The 10,064-nt window shown below is 43.7% G+C and overlaps 1 protein-coding gene across 1 annotated transcript in view; it reads left to right on the top strand.

Moving 5' to 3' along the window:
- Positions 1–10,064, top strand: part of LOC139260288 (zinc finger protein Pegasus-like) — a 29,594-nt gene that overhangs the window by 529 nt on the left and 19,001 nt on the right. The window lies entirely within an intron of this gene.

Here is a 10,064-nt window from a genome sequence, read left to right as displayed (position 1 = left end):
TTCTCCCTCTTTCCGCCTTCAAATTCACAACACGGCCTCAGTGCAGCCTAACGGACGGATGAATGACGTGTGGCTGGATCAATGAGAATCGAGGGCGCGGTCGCCAGCAGGCCCAGCCGGCCAATAGGCGCGCCGGAGAGGGCACGAGCGAGTCAGGAGGCGGTGCCTGAACCCCCCCCCCCCACCCCCCACCCAGGTTAGGCTGAGGAGCGAGGCAGTCTCGGCACTCAGTCGCTGCTGGTTAAGTGCTGCTCGAACAATCAGCGGTAGCTTCACTCCCAGCAAAGGCTGTCCAGCATTGACCGTGAAAGTCATCGCTCTGTATCCAAAGAAACCTTAAAAATATAAATGAAATAGAAATCGTTGTTTGGGGAGCATCTTGGAAACTGGAACTTCATCCTCAAAAGGCTCAGCCATCAGTGCTGATCTCTTTGAGTTAAAGTTTAGTTTCTCACAATTTTAAAAACTTTTTTTTAAAAAGAGGTCCTCAATGTGATTCAGAACAACCCTTATGAATAGTTTATAAATCATATCCTGTGTTCACATAACAGTCTGTGGCCTTAAAGAAACAAAGCTTCACCTCAGCAGTAGAATATAAATATAAACACGGCAAGTGAGTCCCAGGTGGGCAGAGGAAACGCTTCAAGGACACCCTGAAAGCCTCCTTGAAAAAATGTAATATCCCCACTGACACCTGGGAATCCCTGTCCCAAGACCGCCCAAAGTGGAGGAAAAGCATCTGGGCAGACGCTGAACAGCTAGAGTCTCTTCGCCAAGAGCAAGCTGAAGCCAAGCGTTCACAGCGGAAGGAACGCGCGGCAACCCAGGCACCCCACCCACCTGTTCCTTCAACCACCGTCTGCCCCACCTGCAACAGAGACTAGGTCCCGCATTGGACACTTCAGTTACCTGAGAACTCATTTTTAGTGTGGAAGCAAGTCATCCTCGACTCCGAGGGACTGCCTATGATGATGATGATTTATAAATAGGGCACAGAATGTGGTCTGGGTGAGGGACTTCAATGTTAATCACCAAGAGTGGCTCCATTGTACCACTACTGACCGCGTTGGCAGAGTGTTGAAGGACATAGCTGTCAGACTGTGCCTGCGGCAGGTGGTGAGACAACCAACACAAGGGAAAAACTTACTTGACCTCGTCCTCATCAATCTACCTGTCGCAGATGTGGAGATGACGTCCCGTCTTCACACTGAGGATACACTCCATCATGTTGTGTGGCACTACCACATTACAACAGTGACTACACTCCAAAAAGTACTTATTATTTATAATGTAATTTGAATTTCTGTTTTTTTTAGTTTTTTCGCCTGTGTCTATCTGTGCGCATTTTGGCTGCCGCTTCAGACCCAAGCCTTTTACCTCTTTTACACTTCCTTCTCCTACTTTTTCTCTCTTTCCCTCCCATGTCAATATCTAATATGTTGTAAGACTGTTGTGAAGTGCCTTGGGATGTTTTAGTATGTTAAAGGCGCTATATAAATAAAAATTATTATTATTACTTCATTGGCTGTAAAGCGCTTTGACGAATCTGGTGATCGTGAAAGGCGCTATATAAATGCAAGTCTTTCTTACCACCATGCTAAATGGAATAGATTCAGAACAAATCTAGCAGCTCAAATCTGGGCTGCTTCATCAATAACCTTCCCTCTATCATAAGGTCAGAAGTGAGGATGTTCACCGATGATTGCACAGTGTTCAGTTCCATTCGCAACTCCTTAGATAATGAAGTCACTGTGCTCGTATGCAGCAAGACCTGGACAACATTCAGGCTTGGGTTAATAAGTGGCAAGTAGCATTTGTGCCACACCAGTGCCAGGCAATTACCATCTCCAACAAGAGAAAGTCTAACCATCTCTCCTTGACATTCAATGGCATTACCATCGTCAAATCACCCACCATCAACATCCTGGGGGGGGCGGTCACCATTGACCAGAAACGTAACTGGACCAGCCACATAAATAGTGTGGCTACAAGAGCAGATCAGAAGCTGGGTATTCTGCAGCCAGTGACACACATCCTGATTCCCCAAAGCCTTTCAACCATCTACACGGCACAAGTCAGGAGTGTGTTGGAATGCTCTCCACTTGCCTGGATGAGTGCAGCTCTAACAATACTCAAGAAGCTCAACACCATCCAGGACAAAGCAGCCCGCTTGATTGGCACCCCATCCACCACCGTAAACAATCACTCCCTCTACCACCGGCGCACCGTGGCTGGAGTGTGTCCCATCTACAAGATGCACTGCAGCAACATGCCAAGCCTCCTTTGACAGTACCTCCCACACCCATGACCTCTACCACCTAGAAGGACAAGGGCAGCAGGTGCGTGGGAACACCAACACCTCCAAGTCACACACCATCCTGACTTGGAAATATATCGCAGTTCCTTCATCGCTGGGTCAAAATCCTGGAACTCCCTACCTAACAGTACTGTGTGAGTACCTTCACTATACGGACTGCATCAATCAAGATGATGCCTCCCCACCACCTTCTTGAGGGCAAATAGACATAGTCAATAAATGCTGGACTTGCCTGCCATGCCCACATCCAGTGAATGAATAAAAAAATAACTTGGTATATAAGGATCCTGCCCTTAAAGTGCACCATCTGACTTGAGCAGCACCATAGGAGATCTGTTGGTCATTATATTATTGGCCCAGATTTTCCTGGGGTGGCGCATCTACTGCACAGGAGCACTTGAACGGTGCAAAACAAAAGAAATAATCATGTAAGTGACTTACGCCAATAATTTCCACCCCGTATTTTCCTGAGACACTTGTGCCACTCCATTGTTGCCCTAGCTAAAACAGTTAGAGGGTATTTATCATAGATTTGCGTTCCCATTGAAATCAATGGCAATCATCATTTTCCTGCATTTAAGTCTGTTTTCATACTGCTGGCACTTAGACTTAAAACTAACAACAATCTCTGAGCCAAAGTCATAACACAGAATGATGTTTTGGCAAAATATCTGAAGCTCAAGCAGAGATTGTGATGTTCTGAGTAAAAATAAACATCTATAAAACACCAAATCAGTTTCACCAAGTGCTGTACATTTATTAGGACTTTTCGAGTTCAAACTAAAACTAGCTTCAGAGAACATCATTTAATGCCCATTCTATATAAACTTCCTATTTAAAAAAAATAAACATTATAGATTTCAATAAACCTTGCAGCTCAAAGACAATTACTCAATGAAATATAACCAAATTGATGAAACGTAACATTAGCAAGCCTCAAAATTCCAACCGTTATATATTTTTTTTCTATAATTGTAAAAGGTGAAGCGATTTATTGAAAATTACAAACCAAAGTAGCTTTTATTTTTTTAAATGAAGCTGGCGATCAATTTGTTCAACTTTCAATATAAACCTGTAGATTCTGGTTTTGTTTCAATATAATTTTGCATACATGATTTAAAAAAAAAATCAAGTCCATATGAAGAAAATTGAAGATGACCAGTATGAGTTCTTTTTCAATCACAATTAGCCATTTGACTGCCACATCTGATTCGCCACCATCCTTGCTGCAGCATATTCAGATCAGTTTTTCAGTAAACTTTGGTGTTAATCAGGTGTACAGTGGTCTAACTTGTGCAAAATTGCCAAAATTGTCTGTGGGAAAATTTGGGCTATTATCTTGCATCAATGAGCCACAGCACATGCTGCTGCTGATACAAATAAAACTACCTGAAGTGATTTTTTTTTTAATACAACCAATTCTTGGCATTTGGATGAATTATAAACATCTTATGATTTACTCTTGCAGTTTATATCTTTATCTGAAGCCCATCAATTAGATTGCCACCCTGTAATCTTGCAAAACAATGACAGGAGAAAGAATGCTACTCTTTGTCATGCCAAACATACTACCCTGGAACTGTAGCAATTTGGAGAACTGCAGCTGCACATTCACTCCTGTTCTTGCTCTCCACACACGCTAGCACACACAGCTGATTCACTATCTCTTCGTACTGTATAGTTACTCATGTTCCAGTCCCCTTTCAACACACTTTGACTCAGTCTCTTTTCTATATCTCACAGTTAGAATTGTACAAGAGCCAGAAAGCTTTACATTCTGTAAAATTCTCCCTTAGACAGCAGTATAAAGGAGTTATAAATGCGTCCAAAGCCTGAAAAGGAATGACTACATTTAACCCATTTCTTTTTTTTTTAAATTGTGTATTGAATTCACTTAATGGCCTGGAATTTGCAGTCAGCAGCGAAGCGAAGGCATTTGCTGCTGGCCCCGAAGTAAAGTATGCTCCGCACATGGGTGATTTTAATATGCATATAGATTGGGCTAACCAAACTGGAAACAATACGGTGGAGGAGGATTTCCTGGAGTGCATAAGGGATGGTTTTCCAGACCAATATGTCGAGGAACCAACTAGGGGGGAGGCCATCTTAGACTGGGTGTTGTGTAATGAAAGAGGATTAATTAGCAATCTCGTTGTGCGAGGCCCCTTGGGGAAGAGTGACCATAATATGGTGGAATTCTACATTAGGATGGAGAATGAAACAATTAATTCAGAGACCATGGTCCAGAACTTAAAGAAGGGTAACTTTGAAGGTATGAGGCGTGAATTGGCTAGGATAGATTGGCGAATGATACTTAAGAGGTTGACAGTGGATGGGCAATGGCAGACGTTTAGAGACCGCGTGGATGAACTACAAGAATTGTACACCCCTGTCTGGCGTAAAAATAAAAAAGGGAAGGTGACTCAACCGTGGCTATCAAGGGAAATCAGGGATAGTATTAAAGCCAAGGAAGTGGCATACAAATTGGCCAGAAATAGCAGTGAACCTGGGGACTGGGAGAAATTTAGAACCCAGCAGATGAGGACAAAGGGTTTGATTAGGGCAGGGAAAATAGAGTACGAGAGGAAGCTTGCAGGGAACATTAAGGCGGACTGCAAAAGCTTCTATAGCTATGTAAAGAAAAAAAGGTTAGTAAAGACAAACATAGGTTCCCTGCAGTCAGAATCAGAGGAAGTCATAACGGGGAACAAAGAAATGGCAGACCAAGTACTTTGGTTCGGTATTCACTAAGGAGGACACAAACAACCTTCCAGATATAAAAGGGGTCAGAGGGTCTAGTAAGAAGGAGGAACTGATGGAAATCCTTATTAGTCGGGAAATTGTGTTGGGGAAATTGAAGGGATTGAAGGCCGATTAAATCCCCAGGGCCTGATGGACTGCATCCCAGAGTACTTAAGGAGGTGGCTTTGGAAATAGTGGATGCATTGACAGTCATTTTCCAACATTCCATAGACTCTGGATCAGTTCCTATGGAGTGGAGGGTAGCCAATGTAACCCCACTTTTTTAAAAAAGGAGGGAGAGAAAACAGGGAATTATAGACCAGTCAGCCTGACATCGGTAGTGGGTAAAATGATGGAATCAATTAGTAAGGATGCCATAGCAGCGCATTAGGAAAGAGATGACATGATAGGTCCAAGTCAGCATGGATTTGTGAAAGGGAAATCATGCTTGGCAAATCTTCTGGAATTTTTTGAGGATGTTTCCAGTAGAGTGGACAAGGGGGAACCAGTTGATGTGGTGTATTTGGACTTTCAGAAGGCTTTCGACAAGGTCCCACACAAGAGATTAATGTGCAAAGTTAAAGCACATGGGATTGGGGGTAGTGTGCTGACGTGGATTGAAACTGGTTGGCAGACAGGAAGCAAAGAGTAGGAATAAATGGGTACTTTTCAGAATGGCAGGCAGTGACTAGTGGGGTACCGCAAGGTTCTGTGCTGGGGCCCCAGCTGTTTACATTGTACATTAATGATTTGGACGAGGGGATTAAATGTGGTATCTCCAAATTTGCGGATGACACTTAGTTGGGTGGCAGTGTGAGCCGCGAGGAGGATGCTATGAGGCTGCAGAGTGACTTGGATAGGTTAGGCGAGTGGGTAAATACATGGCAGATGAAGTATAATGTGGATAAATGTGAGGTTATCCACTTTGGTGGTTAAAAAACAGAGAGACAGACTATTATCTGAATGGTGACAGATTACGTAAAGGAGAGGTGCAACGAGACCTGGGTGTCATGGTACATCAGTCATTGAAGGTTGGCATGCAGGTACAGCAGGCGGTTAAGAAAGCAAATGGCATGTTGGCCTTCATAGCGAGGGGATTTGAGTACAGGGGCAGGGAGATTTTACTACAGTTGTATAGGGCCTTGGTGAGACCACACCTGGAGTATTGTGTACAGTTTTGGCCTCCTAACTTGAGGAAGGACATTCTTGCTATTGAGGGAGTACAGCGAAGGTTCACCAGCCTGATTCCCAGGTAGGCAGGTCTGACATATCAAGAAAGACTGGATCAACTGGGCTTGTATTCACTGGAGTTCAGAAGAATGAGAGGGGATCTCATAGAAACGTTTAAAATTCTGACGGATTTAGACAGGTTAGGTGCAGGAAGAATGTTCCCAATGTTGGGGAAGTCCAGAACCGGGGGTCACAGTCTAAGGATAAAGGGTAAGCCATTTAGGACCGAGATGAGGAGAAACTTCTTCACCCAGAGAGTGGTGAACCTGTGGAATTCTCTACCACAGAATGTTGTTGAGGCCAATTCACTAAATATATTCAAAAAGGAGTTAGATGTAGTCCTTGCTACTAGGGGGATCAAGGGGTATGGCGAGAAAGCAGGAATGGGGTACTGAAGTTGCATCTTCAGCCATGAACTCATGGAATGGCAGTGCAGGCTCGAAGGGCCGAATGGCCTACTCCTGCACCTGTTTTCTATGTTTCTATCTCACAGTCCCTGTGTCGAGAACTTTGGGTTTTCTGTCCTTCAATTCAATTCAACAGACTAGTTTGATCCCCTTGTTCAAGCTGCTGTGACATCAACAGGCTTCAAAGCAGCCAATTTAAAAGGCAGAATTCTCACATGGCAAACAAGGAACTGAGTAAGCTTTTAAAATTCTTTTTAAAAGAGAAAGAGAAAGATTGGGGTTCTCGCATGGGATCAAGGCAAACCTAAAATAAAGATGGACAGATGTAAAAAAGGTTTTTGAAAAGTTTCTTCTAAATTAACATTTTTATTAAAATGGACAAATTTGACGTTGCTCAAAATTAAAATTAGTTTTCCAGGCCTTAACATTTGTTTAGCAATACCAATGCTGTTAAAACCCCAGTTACACCTAATCACTTTGGGTCTAACATTTAGTGGGGAATTTAACAGCGTAATTAACGCGGAAGAGCTGAAGTTTTTGTCAGTTTCAATGATTTGGCTGATTACACAGATTGCCAGGTCTGTGGTGGGTGAAGTGGAGAGATCAGTCGCTGTGCCAAATCCAGAAGTTGCGGTCGGTTTCAAAGGCGGAATGACGCCGAACACTGCCAGTTCGCCGTCATTCCAACCACAAATTGCGGGCCATAGTGTTCATTTGTTGTGGTAACTTTTGTAAGTTGTGGCAGGACATTGAAATTTTGCAGAAAGTATGTAGGTGTACAGATATAAAAATGGTTAGCATTATCTCTTAAGAATCATGTAAATAGTACTGTAATGTGGCTTTTTGTTGCCAGCAGATTATTGGAAAATAACATGATACAATTGGAATCAATCAGACAAGGACACACTAAGTATTTTCTAATGACAGTGGTGGTTCTGGTCACAGTGGCACATATATCTTGTTAATGAGCTGTTTAAAGAAACAATAAACATATGAAAGAGTAAAGAAGTCAGTGGGTTATAACAGAAAATCTAATGTTTTTTTTGCTCACATACTTGCACTCTTGCTGAGATGGCAATGCAAAAATTGGAGCCTCTGGTTACCTTAGAATATTTCTTACAATCCATACTATTAATTTAATATTCCTGGTTACATAGCTTAGATCATCATCATAGGCAGTCCCTCAGAATCAAGGAAGACTTGGTTCCACTCTTAACGTGAGTTCTTGGGTAGCTGTACAGTCCAATACGAGAACCACAGTCTCTGTCACAGGTGGGACAAATAGTCGTTGAGGGAAGGGGTGGGTGGGACTGGTTTGCCGCACGCTCTTTCTGCAATAGCTTTAGAACATAAGAAATAGGAGCAGGCATAGCCCTTATGGTCCCTCGATCCAGCTCCGCCATACAATAAGATCATGGATGAACTTCTACGTCAACTCCATGTACTCGCCCTATCCCCATATCAAGGGGTATGGCAAGAAAGCAGGAATGGGGTACTGAAGTTGCATGTTCAACCATGAACTCATTGAATGGTGGTGCAGGCTCGAAGGGCCGAATGGCCTACTCCTGCACCTATTTTCTATGTTTCTTTGTTTCTATCCCTTGATTCCCTTCGTGCCCAAAAATCTATTGATCTCAGTCTTGAATTGACTCATCAACTGGGCATTCACAGTCCTCTGGAGTAGAGAATTCCAAAGATTCACCACCCTCTGAGTGAAGAAATTTCATCCCAGAGTACTTAAGGAAGTGGCCCTAGAAATAGTGGATGCATTGGTGATCATTTTCCAACAGTCTATCGACTCTGGATCAGTTCCTATGGACTGGAGGGTATCTAATGTAACACCACTTTTTAAAAAAGGAGCGAGAGAGAAAATGGGTAATTATAGACCGGTTAGCCTGACATTAGTAGTGGGGAAAATGTTGGAATCAATTATTAAAGATGAAATAGCAGCGCATTTGGAAAGCAGTGACTGGATCGGTCCAAGTCAGCATGGATTTATGAAAGGGAAATCATGCTTGAGGACAAATCTTCTGGAATTTTTTGAGGATGTAACTAGTAGAGTGGACAAGGGAGAACCAGTGGATGTGGTGTATTTGGACTTTCAAAAGGCTTTTGACAAGGTCCCACACAAGAGATTGGTGTGCAAAATGAAAGCACATGGTATTGGGGGTAATGGACTGACGTGGATAGAGAACTGGTTGGCAGACAGGAAGCAGAGAGTCGGGACAAACGGGACCTTTTCAGAATGGCAGGCAGTGACTAGTGGGGTGTCGCAGGGCTCAGTGCTGGGACCCCAGCTATTTACAATATACATTAATGATTTAGATGAAGGAATTGAGTGTGATATCTCCAAGTTTGCAGATGACACTAAGCTGGGTGGCGGTGTGAGCTGTGAGGAGGACGCTAAGAGGCTGCAGGGTGACTTGGACAGGTTAGGTGAGTGGGCAAATGCATGGCAGCTGCAGTATAGTGTGGATAAATGTGAGGTTATCCACTCTGGGGGCAAAAACGTGAAGGCAGAATATTATCTGAATGGCGGCAGATTAGGAAAAGGGGAGGTGCAACAAGACCTGGGTGTCATGGTACATCAGTCATTGAAAGTTGGCATGCAGGTACAGCAGGTGGTGACGAAGGCAAATGGTATGTTGGCCTTCATAGCTAGGGCATTTGAGTATAGGAGCAGGGAAGTGTAACTGCAGTTGTATAGGGCCTTGGTGAGGCCTCACCTGGAATATTGTGTTAGTTTTGGTCTCCTAATCTGAGGAAGGACGTTCTTGCTATTGAGAGTGTGCAGCGAAGGTTCACCAGACTGATTCCCGGGATGGCTGGACTGACATATGAGGAGAGACTGGATCGACTGGGCCTGTATTCACTGGAGATTAGAAGGATGAGAGGGGATCTCATAGAAACATATAAAATTCTGACTGGACTGGACAGGTTAGGTGCAATAAGAATGTTCCCGATGTTGGGGAAGTCCAGAACCAGAGGACACAGTCTCAGATAAGGGGTAAGCCATTTAGGACTGAGATGAGGAGAAACTTCTTCACTCAGAGAGTTGTTAACCGGTGGATTTCCCTACCACAGAGAGTTGTTGATGCCAGTTCATTGGATATATTCAAGAGGAAGTTAGATATGGCCCTTACAGCTAAAGGGATCAAGGGGTATGGAGAGAAAGCAGGAAAGGGGTACTGAGGTGAATGATCAGCCATGATCTTATTGAATGGTGGTTCAGGCTCGAAGGGCTGAATGGCCTACTCCTGCACTTATTTTCTATGTTTCCGCATCTCAATCTTAAAAGGCAAACCGTTATCCTGAGACTGTGACCCCCTAGTCCTAGGTTCTTCAGCCAGGGGAAACGACTTCTTAGC

The sequence above is a fragment of the Pristiophorus japonicus genome, chromosome 3 (genome assembly GCF_044704955.1).
Source record: "Pristiophorus japonicus isolate sPriJap1 chromosome 3, sPriJap1.hap1, whole genome shotgun sequence".
In the NCBI taxonomy this organism is placed as follows: Eukaryota; Metazoa; Chordata; class Chondrichthyes; family Pristiophoridae; genus Pristiophorus; species Pristiophorus japonicus.
Note: the sequence above shows the minus strand (reverse complement) of the source record. Positions and strands in the feature narration are given on the sequence as shown.